Here is a 17,256-nt window from a genome sequence, read left to right on the forward strand (position 1 = left end):
TCTCCCATTATCATGCTCCATCATAAGTGACTAGACATAGTTTTCAGTGCTACAATAAAACTTTTAAAAATTAAAAAAAAATATATTTACATGTACATGCCTGACAGTTTCATTCAGGAGCTAGTGAGCTCCGGTTTGTGCGACACTTGGCACAGTGGCTGGTATGTGGCAAACACTCCACGAATGACACATGAATTTATTTTGCAGACTCATTGCTTACTTTGGACCCTAGTAAATGTACACGAGAAAATATGTATGTACATGTGTGTACATATAGCCTCATCTAAAGGTGTTAACATTATACACACCTGTACATGTAAGTATATTTGCATACATATGTGTACATAATCCCATAATTATTTTTGTGTGTATATGCATGTGTTTATACCTACATATGTGTACATGTTTTATGTGTATCTTATACTGTATGTATACGTATATGTGTGGGTGTGGGGTGCATATAGACAGATATTTTCATCCAAAGATTTTTATCTAGATATATAGATATGTAGATACACATAAGTGTGATGTGTATGTGTGTCTTGCATGCATACGTAAATGTGTATGCATGTTGTAGATGTGTGTGTGTATATATACATGCAGTCTTGTCCAAAGGTGATACATATATGCATATACATATGTTCATGTGTATATATCTATGAGCCTGTATGCTACATGCAGGTGTGTATGTATGCATATGTGTGTGTGTGTGTGTGTGTGTGTGTGTACTAAATGTGCACACACACAAAGTGCTTCCTCAAGCTGCCTTTCTCTCCAGGAGCAATGAAGAGAAAAATTCCCATGGCCACTGTGATGTCCAGCCTACCTGACACAGCTGGGTATGCCCATCTGTGGCCGCCTGCATGGCTGAACCCCAGAGTCCAGCCACATCTGAGGGAAGGTGGCACCCTCTGACTCCCACAGCAGGCAAGAGAATGGTGAACAACTTTAGTGGAGAAGCTCGAGATAAAAATGGGTTAAAATATTTGATTTTTGCAGCTCCATGAGGTTACACTCAGCTTTCAGGCTTTCTTTCCCTCGCTGGCTCTCTCACCCTCTTTTCCTGCCTCTCGATGAAAAATCTGCTCCAGCTTAATAGAATTACTTCCAGAGCCATCAATGCAAACGCTGTTTCAGGGCAATCTCATTCGAACAAATGTATTTTTATTTGAACAGTGTTACTTGAAAAATTAAATCGTAGTATCTGTTCCCTTTCCCCTCCCTGCCCCCCAGCCCCCGGCCATCCACACAGCCCTCACAATGGGAAGGAGAGGAGAGCAGAGCAGAGCGGAACCTTTTTTAAATGAATTTGATCTGATTTAATGATTCCTCTCTGCATTAATTAACAATGAAACCAGCCAATATGTTGTGTCAATCACAGCTGTATCCACGGGCATCCGTTTTATTTGGGGAACCGACTGAATGTATTGCTTGTTCAAGCTCATTGTCTTTGAAAAGTTCAGAGCTGGGTTAGAGATGGGCTGGTGAAGACGTGGGGACTGGACATGTGTGCAGGTCTGTGCTCAGGTGAGCTAAGGGGAGCTGCCCAGAGGTTGGGACCAAAGAGACAGGGTTCAGATTCAGCTTGAACTCTCAGTAACTGCTTGCTTTGGGGCAAGTCCTGCCACCTCCTTCTGTCTCACTCTCCCCCTCTGTAAACTGGGGACAGGAACTGGAACTCATGAGGTGCCTGGGACAGTTAAAATGACTGTAGGTGTTGGGTACAGAGTTTGTCAGGAACTGAGGCTAAAGATGGTATCTGCTCCCATACCTCCAAAGCCAGAGGTTGGTTTCCAGGGAAGTAAGAAAGCAGGAAAAGCAGCACAAAGTTTCCCCTACCAGTCTGTTTTCTAGGTTTGTACTTCAGCTGTGTTACAGAGTCAGGGCTGGCTTCACAGAGGGACAGTCTGTGCCAGGCTCACAGCACCTACACCCTGAAGGGTCCTTAACTTGATTTAACGTGCCACTGTCACCATCTTCAAATTCAAATAACTTTGTGTGTTTTGTAAGTGACATGTGATGTGACAATGAGCAGAAGAAACAGGCATAATATTCACACCCCCCACCATTTTTAGTTCTACATTTGCATGTAGCATGTGTGATATCTGGTCTGGTTTTTTTTTTCAATTGAAGCATAGCTGATATACAATATTATACGTTACAGGTGTACAGTATAGTGACTCAATTTTTAAAGGTTACTCCCTGCTTATAGTTATCATAAAATATTTGCTATTCCTTGTGTTGTACAATATGTCCCTGTGGCTTATACCTAATAGTTTGTACCTTTACTCTTCCACCCCATATTGCCCCTCCCCCCTTCCCACTCCCCACTGGAAACCACTAGTTGGTTCTCTATGTCTCTGAGTCTGCTTCTTTTTCTGTTCTATTGAAGAGTTTGTCGTATTTTTTAGATTCTATATGTAAGTGATGTCAAACAGTATTTGTCTTTCTCTGTCTGACTTATTTCACTTAGCATAATTGGGCTGTTTTTTTTTTTTTTTTTAACAAAGGACCCCCTCCATTTTCATTTTGCACCAAGCCCTGCAAATTATGCTACCAGTTCTTACAGAAGGAAAAAAACGCTCTTGGATGATACTCTATTTAAAAGAACTGTGCTAGTATTTAAAACATGACATAAGGAAATTGACAGAACATTGTAAACCAGCTTTAATGGAAAAAATAAAAATCATTATAAAATAATGAATAAGTAAATAAATAAAGTAAAGAAGGTGGAAACATTTTTGAGCACCTTCTGTGGCTTTGGAACCTCACACCTGGTGCTATGTGTTTTGCCCATGGGCCAAATCCTTTTGCTTCCTCCTTTTGTCAACAAAGTATCATTGGAGCTTTATCAGAACACATCCACTCATTTACATAAGGACTATGGCTGCTTCCTGCTTCAACGGGTCCAAGTGTGGAGATCAAGGTAATGGCAAAGCAAGGAATCGTTCTCAAGCTAACTCGCCCCCAAATGAATGCCTGTAAACCCTGGGCTTCATCAATGTGTGAAGAAATGCTTGGGGGCAATATCATATGATAACACTTATACATGGAATCTAAAATAAGACACAAATGAACTTATCTGCGAAATAGAAACAGACTCACATACACAGAGAACAGACTTGTGGTTGCCGGGGTGGGGGAAAGGATTGGGAGGTTGGGATTAGCAGAGGCAAACTATTACATAAAAATGGATAAACAATAAGGTCCTACTGTATAGCACAGGGAACTGTATTCACTAGCCTGTGATAAACCAAGAATATGAAAAAGAATATATATATTATATCTGAGTGTGTGTATATATATATCACTTTGCTGTACAGCAGAAATCAACACAACATTATAAATCAACTATACTTCAATAAAATTTTTTAAAAGTAGAGAAAAATGCTTGGGCAGCTAAGCAGTTACCTCTCCAAGGAAAGGGGGCCTATCAGTCTGCAGGGCTGGGTGTTACTGATACAAAATGAACCAAGCCTCAGTGCCCCCTTCACACCCCCACACACTGGGTCCAGTGGCCACTTAATACATACCCCCTTTTTCCTCCCACAGCAGGGTCCCTGATCTCTCTCGGCTGGAGTGCTGTCAAGGAGTGGAAGGCCATCCATCTTTAGGTGAAGTTCTCTCTCCCAGCAGGACTTTGCCTCCCTAGACGCTGAAGCAATAGGACCCTGACAGGCATGATGCATTGTCCACGGGTCACCATCACTGTCCAGGGTGAAGCTCCTGTGTAGGAAGTCCTGAAATACAGAGGAGCCGGCTGAGGGAACACCATGCAGCCATTTGTAATGACAGGGACAAGACCAGCATCAGCACCCAGACGGGGCAGTAGGATGAGGCAGAACAGGCTAGCAAAGTGCATTTCCTACTGCTACTACTATTCATAATAATAATAATAACAAAAGAAGAGTCCTTACTGTGGGCCCAACTCAGTTCTCCACGCTGTGTGTGTATTAACACTTATGTCTCATAATGACTTTACAAGGTAGGACTATTATTATCCCATTTTACAGACAAGAAATAGAGAGATTGGTCCTCTGCCCAAAACCACTCAAACAGTAAGAAGCCAAGTCAAAGTGCAAAGAAGTACTTGGGCAATAGCAAGTCCAGCTAACACAACATTGTAAATCAACTATATTTCAATAAATTTAAAAAAAAAGCAAACCCAGGCCATCTGGCCCTGAAACTCTCCCCAGTGTTGCAGGTTCCTGTGAGATGAAGATAAGCAAAGCACAGCAGGAAGAAAGCCACATGCCCTGATCCCACTTAACAGCTCCATTTTGTTCTCTTTTCTGAAAGAGTTCTGATGCTTACAAAGATCTTAAGGGAAGATCAAGCACCAGAAAAAGTTATACATTGTTCACTCATTCATTTATCCACAGAAATGTATTGAGTTCCTTTGATGTACCTAATACTGTGCTATATATACTGGGGAGAAGAGGGGAAGATCAGGTAAGTTTCCTGCTCCCAGGAGGCTTAAAACCTTACGGTGCAAAAAGACATCAATGCAATGCTCAGTGCATGAGTGTAAATGTCACAGGAGGGGAGGGATGCAGCACTCTGAGCACCTGCAATTGGGGTGTCCAGGGCCTTCCCTGCAGGAGTGATACTTGCACTGAGATCCGAAGAAGGTGTAAGAGTGAACTCAAGGAGGGAAAAGCAATGCAGGCAGAAGGAACAGCATGAGCGAAGGTCTCACATCTGAGAGTATATGGTATTCAAGGAACTGAGAGATGGTCAGGACAGCTGGAATCCTACCAGCATGGAGGCTCAAGGCACAAGATGAGGGTACAGGGCTAGGAAGGACACCCCCCCCCCAAGACCTGTGGCCTCTGGGAGGGATCCTGAGAGTAATCTCAGAGGGATTTAAGCTCACTGGTCACAGGCTCAGAGCAGTACTTCTTATTGGCTCATAAGTGAAGCACTGGTTTGGTTTTCACAGTTGTACTCTAGGTAATCACCAACCATGGGCACTCCCACCAAGGAGGCTCAGGACAGGAATCTGGGGTAGGATCAGGGGCAGGAGACAGAAGACAGGCAGGGAGAAGAGGGAGAGGCTGCTGGACACAGGGCAGCAGGTGAGAGGAAGAGAGTCAGGCATGGGACAGAGATAGAAACCCCAAGATCCCAAAGAAACTCTCCTTGCCCTCTACCCCAGTCCTTTGCCCCCTCTCTTTGGGAGTTTGGCTGAAGTCTGGGGAATTTTTAGGGCAAAAGCAAGGCTGGCCACCTTTTCTGGGGTGCCAGATCAAGCCTGGGGGAGAGAGGTCTGGGAAGGGAAGCAAAGAGCAGTACAGACAAGCCCAGGAAGAAGGAATAGATTTGGTCTCGTCCCCTGAAACAAGCCAGCTGAGTGGGGTGGAGTTAACAGCTTATCTTAACCTTCACCCACCTGTAGAATGTTCCCGTATAAATTGGGACAGTTGTTGAATGTCTACATCAGAGACCACTCTAGCCTCTTACTACAATATAACCCTGATTCTGGGGGACAATGTGGTGGGGGGGGGGTGCTGCTCCTTCCTGAGCTGTCAGTGCAAGGGTCAAGAAAGTAAGTTTCACCCAAAGCAAGCTCCTACCTTGCACCTCTGTGGTCCTTTCTTGACTAAAATCAAATATTAGTCTCCATTCACACATTAGGATCCTGGGCACAGAGAGGTTATATGACTTCGCAAAGGTAACAAAGGGCACAAAGTAGAATGGGAAAAAAAAGAGGGAAATATCTTTTAAAACAAAAATCAACCATAATCTTTCTGCTTTTTGTGGAGTGGTATTGTTCAGCAGTTTATCTCTTGGGATATGTAACACAAAAGGGCAATTAATAATAATAATTGTCCGTGGAGAGCAGACTTGTGGTTGCCAAGGGGAAGGAGGAGGGAGTGGGATGACTGGGTGTTTGGGGTTAATTCATGCAAACTATTCCATTTAGAATGGATAAGCTATGAGGTCCTGCTATACAGCACAGGGAACTATATCCAAACTCTTGTGATAGACCATGATGGAAGACAATATGAGAAAAAAGAGTGTGTATGTGTGTGTGTGAGAGAGAGAAAGATGGGTTATTTTGCTGTATACCAGAAATTGACAGAACATTGCAAATCAACCATAATAAAAAAAAATAAAAGTTCAAAAAAATAGTTGTCCATTCCTACTGTGGTATAACAAACCACACCAAGATTTAGTGGCATTAAATAGCCATTTTGTTTATGCTTTCATTCTGTGGGTCAAGAATTTGGAAAGGGCATAGTGGGAACAACCTCTCCCCACGATATCTGGTGTCTAAGCTGGAAGATTTGACAACAGGGGATGATCCAATGACTAGGGACTGAAATCATCTGGGGGTGTTTTGACTCCCATGTCTGGCAGTTGATAATGGCTGCTGGCTGGGACCACAACTGGGCTGTTGGCCAGAATATCAGCATGAGGCATCTCCATGTGGGCTTTTAGGTTTCCTCACAGTATGATGGCTCACTCCAAGACTAAGCCATTGAAGAGACTAAGGAGGAAATGCATGGCACTTTTAAGAACCACTCTTGGGCATATATCCAGACAAAACTTTTCTTAAAAAAGACGCATGCACCTGAATGTTCATTGCAGCTCTATTCACAACAGCCAAGACATGGAAACAACCCAAATGTCGATCGACAGATGATTGGATTAGGAAGGTGTGGTATATATACACAACGGAATACTACTCAGCCATAAAAAAGAACGAAATAATGCCATTTGCAGCAACATGGATGGAACTAGAGACTCTTATCCTGAGTGAAGTAAGTCAGAAAGAGAAAGACAAATACCATATGATATCACTCATATCTGGTATCTAATATGTGGTACAAATGAACCTTTCCACAGAAAAGAAAATCATTGACTTGGAAAATAGACTTACAGTTGCACAGGGGGAGGGAGTGGGAGGGATTGGGAGCTTGAGGTTGACGGATGCAAACTATTGCTTTTGGAATGGACCAACAATAAGATCCTGGTGTGTAGCACTGAGAACTATGTCTAGATACTTACAATGCAGCATAACAATGCGTGAAAAAATTATGTATACATGTATGTGTAACTTGGTCCCCATGCTGTACAGTAGGGAAAAAAGTATGTTGGGGAAATAACAATAAAAAATAAATTAAAAAAAAAAGAACTAGCCTCAGTGTTCACACAGCATCAATTCTTCAACGCTCTTTGGTCAAAGCAGTCACAAAGGTTCACCAACTTTAAAGAGATGTCAACCCCACACTCAGTTGGAGGAGTATCAAGGTCACATTATGAGACAAATATATGGGATGGGAGGTATTGTTGTGGCCATGACCCTACCCTTGGTCTGGGTTGAAGTCATCTTGCCAGAATTTGCTTCCTTGGGGGAGCCTTCTCTATCCCTGTGGACATTAGTTCTCCCTCTTATACTCTCTCATAACTCTTTATATATTTCCTGCTTGGGTCAGAGCTCTTTTCTTTTTGTGAGTAACAGAAACTCGAATTAAACAAGTGCAATTAGTTCGTGTGATAGCTAAGTCCTGAGATGGGGCTACGCACAGACTTCTGGGCTTTGAACTTTCTCTCTCTCTCCCTGTGCAGATTGGCTTTGCTGCTTTCTTATGTGTTGACCCTTTTTTTTTTCTCCTTAAAAAAATAGTTCTTCTCCACATGACTGGAATTGAGAGGGTATGCAGGCAGGCAGACAACTCCATCCATATTTACATCCTTCCTATTTCCTTTTGCCCACAGACAGTTCCAGAAAGGAACTCTGGTTTGCTCTGTTTTGGGCATGTGCCCATCCCTTAGCCAATCAGTGCAACCAGAGGGATGATCCACTATGATTGGCCAACATGGGTCACGTGTCCAGCCTTGGGACCACAGATGTAAGGATGACAGATATTACGAGCAGGCTAGCAGAAACCACACGGTAGGGAGAAGGGACGGCTCCCCAAAGAAAGTGGGGAGTTTCGGGTGGAAGAATGGGGCATAAGATATTGAATTAAAAAAAAGGGGGCAGCTACGCATGTCAGCAGCTATCCTATCTATAATTATCTGTTTGAGTGATTATTTATTTGACTAAGGACCACAGCCCCACACAGAAGACCCATTTTCAAGAGAATAAAAATGAGGTCATTATTGCAAGAGGGAGGGAGAGCCAAGAAGTGATGGAGAGGAGAGACAAAGACGCTTCAAGTGCTAAAAGTCCAAAGGCAAATATCTCAAGGAAGAGAGCCAGGCAGAAGCTTCAGTGCCTTCCTGGCTTACCTCAAAAGCTACAGAGTGTCACTTCTGCCATATTCTATTCTTTAGAAGCGAGTCAACAAGCCTGGCCCACATTCCAGGAGAAGGGAACTAGACTCCATCTTTGATCAGAGATGTGTCAAGGTATTTGCAAATATGTTTTAAAACCAACACACTTCCTGTTATCCCTTCTTCCACCCACAGCCATGTTCCTATATGCTTTCCAAGGCTGATGGATCTTCAGAAGCAGCCAACCTCACAGAATCCAGAGCAGCTGCAAGTCATTCTTGAGATTCTTTAATATTATTCATAGAAATACTGCCTCATTCTGACCAGGAGAGAGGGTGGACAGGAACAACAGACCAGGTCCCTAACTCTTTCTGGCTCCTTCTGAGAGAGGAAGGGAAAAGAAATGAGTGGCTACCTCTCCCATTTGTAGACACCATCACTACTGTCATTATCTGTCATATCCAAACAGCTCTGTGAGTTAGGCAAAGTAATTGTCCCCATGTCCCAGAGGAGGTACTGAGGCTCAGAGGGAGAGAATGAATTGCTGTGTTAGTGCATAACCAATGAAGCCTGGATTTTAAGTCCCCAGCACTTTAATTTTGGGGGCAGGATGTCCATCCTCCTATTTCTAACCTTGTGCTACTCCATCCTGTGAACTACTCGTATCTCTCAGTTCATAGGGAAGAAGCAGTTCCCACCAGTGAGGTTTACACCCATCTTAACTGCTCAATAAAACCTCATGAGACTTCCTCAAATCCAGAGAAGTTAAGTCCTGACACTTTAACAGCTCATTGACGATACACAAACCAGATGGACCTGGGCCTTGAATCCATTTTGCACCATCAGGCAGCAATCATGTTATAGGCTCTGCATGCTGGCCGGGCACAGAACCCTGCTCTTTGTTCTGTCCACAGACACCCTGGAGCAGGGGAGGAGGGTACCTATTTCCTGTCTTGCATCTGTTTATAAGTATGCCACCAAAGAAGAGAGGCTGTTCATCTTTCCCTCTGGATTTAAGCACCCTTTCAGCTCTTCGTGAATTAAGACAGGTAAGATTTTAGGTAACTGACATTCTCCAAAGAAATTGACTAGGATGTGAGGTTTCCTTGGTGAAAGATAAAAGTGTAGCCTTTGGTTTTTATGCCTCTAGGAGAGAAGTGATGTGGTTTAGATCATGGACTCTAGATTCATGAAGACCTTGGTTCTAACTCCAACTCTGCCACTTACTGCTGATTTAAACAGAGACAAATGACTTAATTACCAAGTCTCCCTTTTTTTCACATTAAGACGGGAATGGCATACAGGTGTTACATCTAGGGACACTGGGAGCATAACATGGCTGGCACATAATATGTGCTTAGTTTGGGGTTGCAATCGAAGCCCCAAGAACTCAGTAATGCAGTGGAGAAAACAGGTGATAAACTTATTAGGAAGCATATGACTCAGCACTTTCCAAAGTTGTATCCAAGGACCACCATTTCAGAAGATATTCTGTGAAGGAAAAATATATGAAAAAGAGGATCTGTCAACTCCATTTGGGAAACAGTGGGTAAGACAAAAATAAACAGGCTTTGGCTAGTTGTATTTTCACTGTGGAGCCTGTAATATACCTATGCACTCTGTGGCCAAGGTGAGGGATATGTTCAGGTGTGTGTAGGATGGGGAAGTACATAGGCTCCCAACATACTTGATCATAGAAGATCATAGAAAGATAGATAATAGAAAGTTAGGTGCATGGATGGATAGATTGATGAATGGCTGTATAGGTGGATGTAATCAATGGATGATGAGCAGGTGGATGGATAGATGAATAGGCAGGTGGAGAGAGAGAAAAGGAGAGTGAGAAAAAGAAAGAGAGAGAGAGAGAGGGAAGGCCCCTTCCCAGCCTCTTTTGACATGTGCAGGCTACTAGTATTTTGCATAATACTATTTGAGACAATTTGCTGTAAGTGATGCTGCAAGATCCCCATTACAAAGTTAAGAGAGGGTCATAGAGATGCTCAAGTACAGGCAGTCACTTTCCACTGGAGAAGGGACATCCATCCCATTTATTTTGGCAGAAGGAAAGGAGGAAACATTAGAATTTTAGTTATTGTTGGTGGTAGGATCAAAGTAAAAAAGGAGGAAGTTGAGCCAGGAAGTCAGGGCTTTCATTTTCTCCCTGGAGCATATCATCACACAAGGTGGACTCTGAGAGCGTAAGAGGCAAGGGGGCTTTGGAGCAGAGAAAGGTGACGGGAGATTGAGGCTCAGCAGAGCAGAGAGGAAGGAAAATCCCTTGACTTTTTCCAGAGAATCACCATCAATTTTTACCAATTTTTACCCTATTTTCTCAGTCCTCTAAGAACTAATTTTGAAAGAACTATAGGGAATTAAGTGGTCTATATTTTCAAAAACTGTAACTTTCTTTTGGCTACAATGTATAAATAGAAGTGCATGGAGAGCTTTCCTATGTAGATACTGAGGTTGATCAGAGGAATCAGAAAAGATGTCTAATACCCTATAATAAGAACTTCTCACCTTGGAAAAGATATGTATATATTAAACTGAATAAAGACCCCAACTATACCCACATCCTAATCTTTGGAACCTGTGAATGTTACTTAATAGGCCAAAAGGAGCTTTGCTGGTGTGATTAAGGATCCTGAGATGGAGAAATTATCCTGGATTATCTCCCTGGGCCATGTTTTTACAAGGAGGAGGGAGAGGGAGATTTGACTACAGGAGAGGAGAAATGATGTGATAAATTAATCAGAGATTAAGAGTGATGCAGTCTCAAGTCAAGGAATGCCAGCAGCCACTGGAATTTGGAAAAGGTCAGGAACAGATTCTCCCCTGGAGCCTCTAGAAGGAACCAGCCTTGCTGATACCTTAAGTTTAAGTTCATATGATTCATTTCAGATTTCTGGCCTCCAGAATGGTAAGAGCATACATTTCTATTGTTTAAGCTACTAAATTTATGGCAATCTGTTACAACAGCAATACGAAACAAATACATCATATATGCATAAAAGAATGTGTGTGTGTGTGTGTGTGTGTGTGTGTGTGTACTTGACACAGCCCTACAACAGAGACCATTATTGACGCCATGGTGCAGGAGAGAAATTAAAAAGAGAATTTAGGAATCAGATTGTTATGATCATTATACAATACAGATGTGATAAATTCATTTGAGTAATAAAAAAATCAAAGAGAGAGAGAGAGAGAGAGTTTAGGTATTTGGCTCCAGGCTACACAGCTCAGACCTGGGGAATCATGTTCCAGAGTCTACACTTATCCATACTATGCTGCCCATCTTGGTTTTGATGAGTGTTGGGAAAGGTCAGGGAAGGAAGGCCTAAAATAGAGAATGGATTTGATGGTATTCAGAAGGAAACAAATTGGCAATTCCACTGACAATTGGAAGGCTGATTAACAGTTGACAGGATGGATGGAGCACTGGATGAAGCCTAAATATCCAAGAATTGAAGAGAATTGAAGATCTATTAGGTAGGCCCCATGGCCCTTGACACTAAGACTGTAATGAACATCGTGAAGTACCTGGGTGCTGCATTCAAATTCAGCTCTCGTCTATAACCAACTAAGAGGCTTTAGATAAGTGACTTCACCTCTGTATGCCTCAGTTTCCTCTTCTGAGAAAGTGGCATAATAATGGCAACCAGCTCATGGGGTTGTTATAAGCATTAACTGAAATTCTACATGAAAAGAGCCTAGCTGAGTACCTGGCCTATAGTAAACCCTCCATGATAAGCTGTTTTTATTATTTTTATCACTGTCACATAATATCACATAGCTGTCAACCATCACACTGATTTTTTAGGCTAAAAGTTAGTCATGACATATTAAGTACATAGTAGTTTAGAAATTAGTAAACAGAGAAACAGTCCCAGGGAGAAAAGCTGTTTTATCTGGGAAAGGAAATTATAATAGTTTTCTTTCGTTCTTTCTGTAATTGCAACAAAATGCATGTAACATAAAATTTGCCATCTTAGCCATTTTTAAGTGTGGAGTTCAATGGTACTAAGCATATCCATATTATGTCTTCTGTCCTTTGGGTTCACTTTTTATCTTTGCCATTTTCCTACAGTGAGCACAAATTACGTTTGTTAACATTTTAATATAGTTTTTAAATCAGAAGAAATGGCTAATAAAAGAGACACAAAGAGAAAGAAAGGCATAGCTTGGGTGAAAATGTTTGTAACATTTAAGACAGTCAAAAGGACAATAGCCATAATCTGTTTTAAAAAAAAAAAGTTTGCAAATCAATTTAAAAAGACAGCTAGAGTTCCCTGGTGGCTCAGCAGGTTCAGGATTTGGTGTTGTCACTGCTGTGGCTCAGGCCACTGCTGTGGTGCAGACTTGATCCAGGAATTTCCACCTGCCACAGGCACAGCCAAGAAATAAATTAATTAATTAAAAAATAAAAAGACAAAAAGCTAACAGAAATAAATGGGTAAAAGATATGAACAGTCAGTAAAGATGACGCTCAGTCTTATAAGCAAAAGACATTAATCCAAATGAGGTAGTCTATTTACAAACCTTTCAAAGTGCTTATAGCTACTAGTGAAGGTTGAATCTTTTTCTTTACAGCGTCTCCAAAATTAAGAATAAGTGCTTTTACATCTTTTCAGAGAGCAGTTACATTCTACCTGGCAACATTTACAGTTTTCTTTGCTCTGGCAATTTTCCTTCTAGAAATTTCCTTATACCTACAGAGGAATATAAGTATTAGGGATTTCCTGCAGCATTTTTTGCATTGACAACATTTGGAAAATAACCTGAAAGTCAGTCAATTGAGGATTGTTTCAATAAATTATGGCACATCCATATTATGGAATATAAAGTTACTGTCTAAAAAATAAAAATGAAATACATGTACTGACGTGGAAAGATACCCTGACATTAACAGGATAAAATGCAAATATCAAAACAATGAATGTAGTATGTGCCTGTCTATATCGAAAAATAAAAATCACACAAGGACTGCTGTGTGGGTATGAATGTATGTGGATGCATGTTCAAAAACATCTATCAAAGTTTACTCCAAATGATAACAGTGGTTATCTACAGAAAGGGGAGAGGGATTTGCAGAGAGAAGAGGGGAGTTTTCTTTCCTACTTGATTCTCATCTCAATTATTTAGACTTAAAAAAAAAAGTACTGTGACCATATAATCCTTCTACAATACCATTCTACAATACCTTTCTACTGTCTACAGAAAAACACAAAATCTGCTGTCAAAGGGGAGTTTATCATCGCTGAGCATCTGGGAATGGCCGCCGAAGCAGACACAGCTGATGCACCATCTCCCCAAAGGGGTCAAGGATCCGTGCAGACAGGCAGGCAGGGCCAAACTCTGGCAGACCAATAACTATCCATCTTGTTCTCTAAGTCAGGAAGTCACTTCTACCACCTCTCTCAATAACTCATTCCAGGACTTAATAACCTTTCCTTGCAGGAAGTTCTTCCTCTCATCATAGCTAAGTTCTTCCTGCTGCCCTGTCAGCCCTAATGGATGGGTCTCCTTTTCCTCCCCAACTTTTTGGAGTCAGGGGCCAAACATGATGAACAGGAAAGGGAACACGTCAATGTTCGGCAGTCACTTCTGCCCCACGCAGTGGCATTGGTCCTAGGATCTTGGCATGGCAGTGACCATGACCATCTACTTTTATGGCTGAGACTGCCGAAGATTCTCTCTGCAGCCCAAGGGGTTCCCAGGGGTCCCCTGTCTGCCCATCCCCGCCACTGGATACTGTGCTCTGTGTAAACTCTGCCTCCCTGGCCTCTTTCCTGTCATATTTCATGCATCCCGATGGCCACTCAGGCCAAGATTTACGGAATTCATATCCTTTCGAGCTGGAGGAAAATGGGAAACTCAAGATTTATTATCCCTCTAGGAAAAGCTAGGAAGATGCAGACCCAGGAGCTTGAGGGGGTATGGAGGTGAGTTGGAAAGACAAGCATTGATTTGATCACAGCCTCATCAAGTTGGGGCTTGGGACTCTGCCATCCCTGACAGCAAGCTCATTTCTTCTAGAATCTTCTCTCCTCTTCCAGGCTCCTCTAGAGTGTGGGGCACAGGACCAGGGACTACAGATGACAAAAGACCAATATGACAGAGCTCATGCTTTCCAAACACTTGGGATTCCTGGAAGGGGATAGACAGGTACATTAATCATTCCACTGCAAAGCAAACATGTTTTAGTCTTCTCTTAGGACAGTGATGAAACATATATTTGGAAATCAGTAGAGTGCCCACTTTGTGGCTTACTAGTAGAGATAACTGTGCAAGTTATTTTAACCTGGCTGAGTCTTCGTTCCCTGATCTGTAAACTGGGATTGCTAATTGTATTTTCTCTGCAGGGACTGTGTGCATTTAAGGAACTAGAGTGTGTGGTGGGCTTGAGAACCAGACTGTCAAGGTTTAATCCACATCACGGTGACTCACCAGCTGTGTAACTGTAGTTAGGACACATAACGTCTCTGTGCCTCAGTTTCACATCTGAACAATGATCACAGGAGTAGTACCAACCTCACAGGGCTAATGTGAGTTAGCACGGGTGAGGTGCTCAGAGCAGTGTCTGGACCATAATAAATATCAGATGGGCTCGCAATTAGTATTAAATTACATAGGGAGTATGTGTGGAAGATAAATCTGGAAGTGTGAAGTGGTATCAGATCGTTCTGACAACATCAAACTGGGGGTTAGATCAGCATGGCTGACTGGCTTAGCAGCTCAGGCTTAACTAGTGGTAGTGCATACAAGGCATAAAAAGTCACTGAAGCTCATTAACATGTGTGCACATCACTGTGTATCACAGATTATACTCCAATGAAAAATAAAATTCTCCTTAATATGATTTTTTAATAAAAATAAGAACAATGCAGGGTCTGGAGTTGGATTGCTTCAGTAGGTATCACAGATCCACGACCAATCAACTATCTGACGGTTACATAACCTTTGTGCCTCTCTCACTTGAGTCTCTAAAATAGAAATGGAGCTAGTATCAACCTCACAGGGTAGTGGGAGTTAAATGAGGTAATACACGTAAGGGTCTTAAAAGGATGCCTGACCAATATGATGCACTCAATACTACACTTCAGCAAAATTAGTGGTTTGAAGTTGGCGTCTTGGGTATGCAGCTAGTGTTGTCTCTTCCTAGAGGTGTGGCCTTGGGACAGTCATGCTCCCTCTCTCCGCCTCATATTCCTGCATTATCACATGCAATAACCAGGCCTGCTTTACAAGGTTACCACTAGGGTTGAAGGAAATGTCTTTAAAATGGCACTGACAGGCACCCAGCCCATGGTAATTGATCATCATCATTGCCATCCTCTTCTAAACAAGATCAATGCCATCATTACTATCACTGGTTAGAAGGGAGTTGGGCCAGATTCAAGAGAAAAATAGGGTTTGATCAGACTTCATCAAGAGGGCACCAGGTGCCAATATGGAAGACTAAAGTAGCCAAAGGCAGGCTGGAGATGCCTTGAAGGACCCCCTCCCCTTTCCCACACAACCCACTGCCACTTCTTTACATTTCAGTCAGATTTGACCAAGGAGGGAAAACCAAGAGGAATAAGTGATCTGAATAGCCCTATAAATAAGGTGACATAGCCTCCTTTCTGGGAATCCACAAGATCCATTTTCACTCTCAGCGGCAGAGGTGCCTTCTCCACCTCCAGGAGAATTCGAGGGTCCCAGACACCGCTGCTCAGTAACTTCATCACATGCACCTCCTGGACCAAAAACCAACTCTAGCCACAGGGCTCTTCAGTGAAGTCCAAGGAGGCCTTCGGATCACTATGAGAAAATAATAACAACTGGTATCAATATTCAAAGCTAAGAACTCTGCCTTATACACAGGAATACACAGGAAGTGTTCAGTAAATATTTGTTGAATGAATCAATGGTTTCGACTTTCATGTCTAGAGTGCTTATTATACTGCCAGGCAATATTCTAACCATCTTACACTCTTTTGAGGGGAGAGAGATGCACAGGCAGCATGTGGAAGTTCCCAGGCTAGGGATTGAATCAGAGTACAGCTGGGGCAAGATCCAAGCTGCATCTGTGACCTACAATGCAGCTTGCAGCAATACCAGATCCTTAACCCACCGAGTGAGGCCAGGGACTAAACCTGAATCCTCATGTTCTTAACTCGTTGAGCCACCATGGGAACTCTCACTCATGCTCTTAAGTAAGCCACAGAGCCTCCTCATGGATAGCTTTCTATTACTACCCATTTTTTGGCCACACCTGTGGTACATGGAAGTTCCTGGGCCAGGGATCGAACCTGCACCACAGTGGCAACCCAAGCAGTGAGCACAATGGATCCTTAACGTGTTGCACCACAAGGGAATGCACTATCCTTATTTTATAAATAAGGAAAGGGGGGGTCTGAGAGAGGGGAAGTCACATGCCCGTGGTCACACAGCTAGAGGGTGGCCGAGCAGCCTTCCACTCAGGTTGAGGCCAGTTTCCAAGCTGGTGCTCTTCCAATATGCCTCATTCCCTCTCAAGTGACTCCTGCTCTGTAAATTCACGTGCTACACACACGCCACCTCCACCCACACCCCACGACTCACCCAAGTGTCTTAACCCCACCCCCCACCCCCAGACATACAGAGGACTTTCAATAACTTCCTATGGAATGAATGAACCAATGTCACAGACCATCTGCTGAAGTCTCCCTGGGAACATACATCTTTTTCAACTTTCTAACGAGTTGAAGCGTCTTTCCTCCCAGGCTCCCTTGGGCCTCTTAAAACTTCAGGAGGATGCAGCAGCCCTCAAAGCTTCGTCTCTGTCCCAGAGCCAACAATCAATGGGAGATTAACATCCATAAGTTACAAGACACTATGATTATTTTTCCTACTCCACTTAAAGCCCCAGGATCCATAATGTTTTCTCGACGTGACCCCCAAACGAAGTCATTTCATGGTCAGGGGCTCCATTGTTGCACCTGGAAAGAAGCAGGTTAACACGGCTAACACCTGCCCAGTCTTCTTCACAGGGTTATATGAGGCTAA

The 17,256-nt window shown here is 42.7% G+C and overlaps 1 long non-coding RNA gene across 6 annotated transcripts in view; it reads right to left on the minus strand.

The window, feature by feature from the left end:
- LOC110256790 (uncharacterized) overlaps nt 1–17,256 on the minus strand; it is a 396,755-nt gene that overhangs the window by 148,234 nt on the left and 231,265 nt on the right. For 3 of the 6 annotated variants that reach the window (XR_014826191.1, XR_014826187.1, XR_014826188.1), the window contains one exon: nt 3,534–3,740. The exons of 2 other annotated variants lie outside the window; for them this stretch is intronic. This is a non-coding gene — a long non-coding RNA (uncharacterized LOC110256790). Of the gene's footprint in view, nt 1–3,533; nt 3,741–15,073; nt 16,030–17,256 lie in introns of those variants that run through there. One more of the 6 variants, XR_014826186.1, reaches the window with a different exon arrangement.

The sequence above is a fragment of the Sus scrofa genome, chromosome 14, assembly GCF_054392235.1.
Source record: "Sus scrofa isolate SSC_HxYL_T2T_F1_AM1 chromosome 14, Sscrofa_HxYL_maternal_Yorkshire_Landrace_v2.0, whole genome shotgun sequence".
In the NCBI taxonomy this organism is placed as follows: domain Eukaryota; kingdom Metazoa; phylum Chordata; class Mammalia; order Artiodactyla; family Suidae; genus Sus; species Sus scrofa.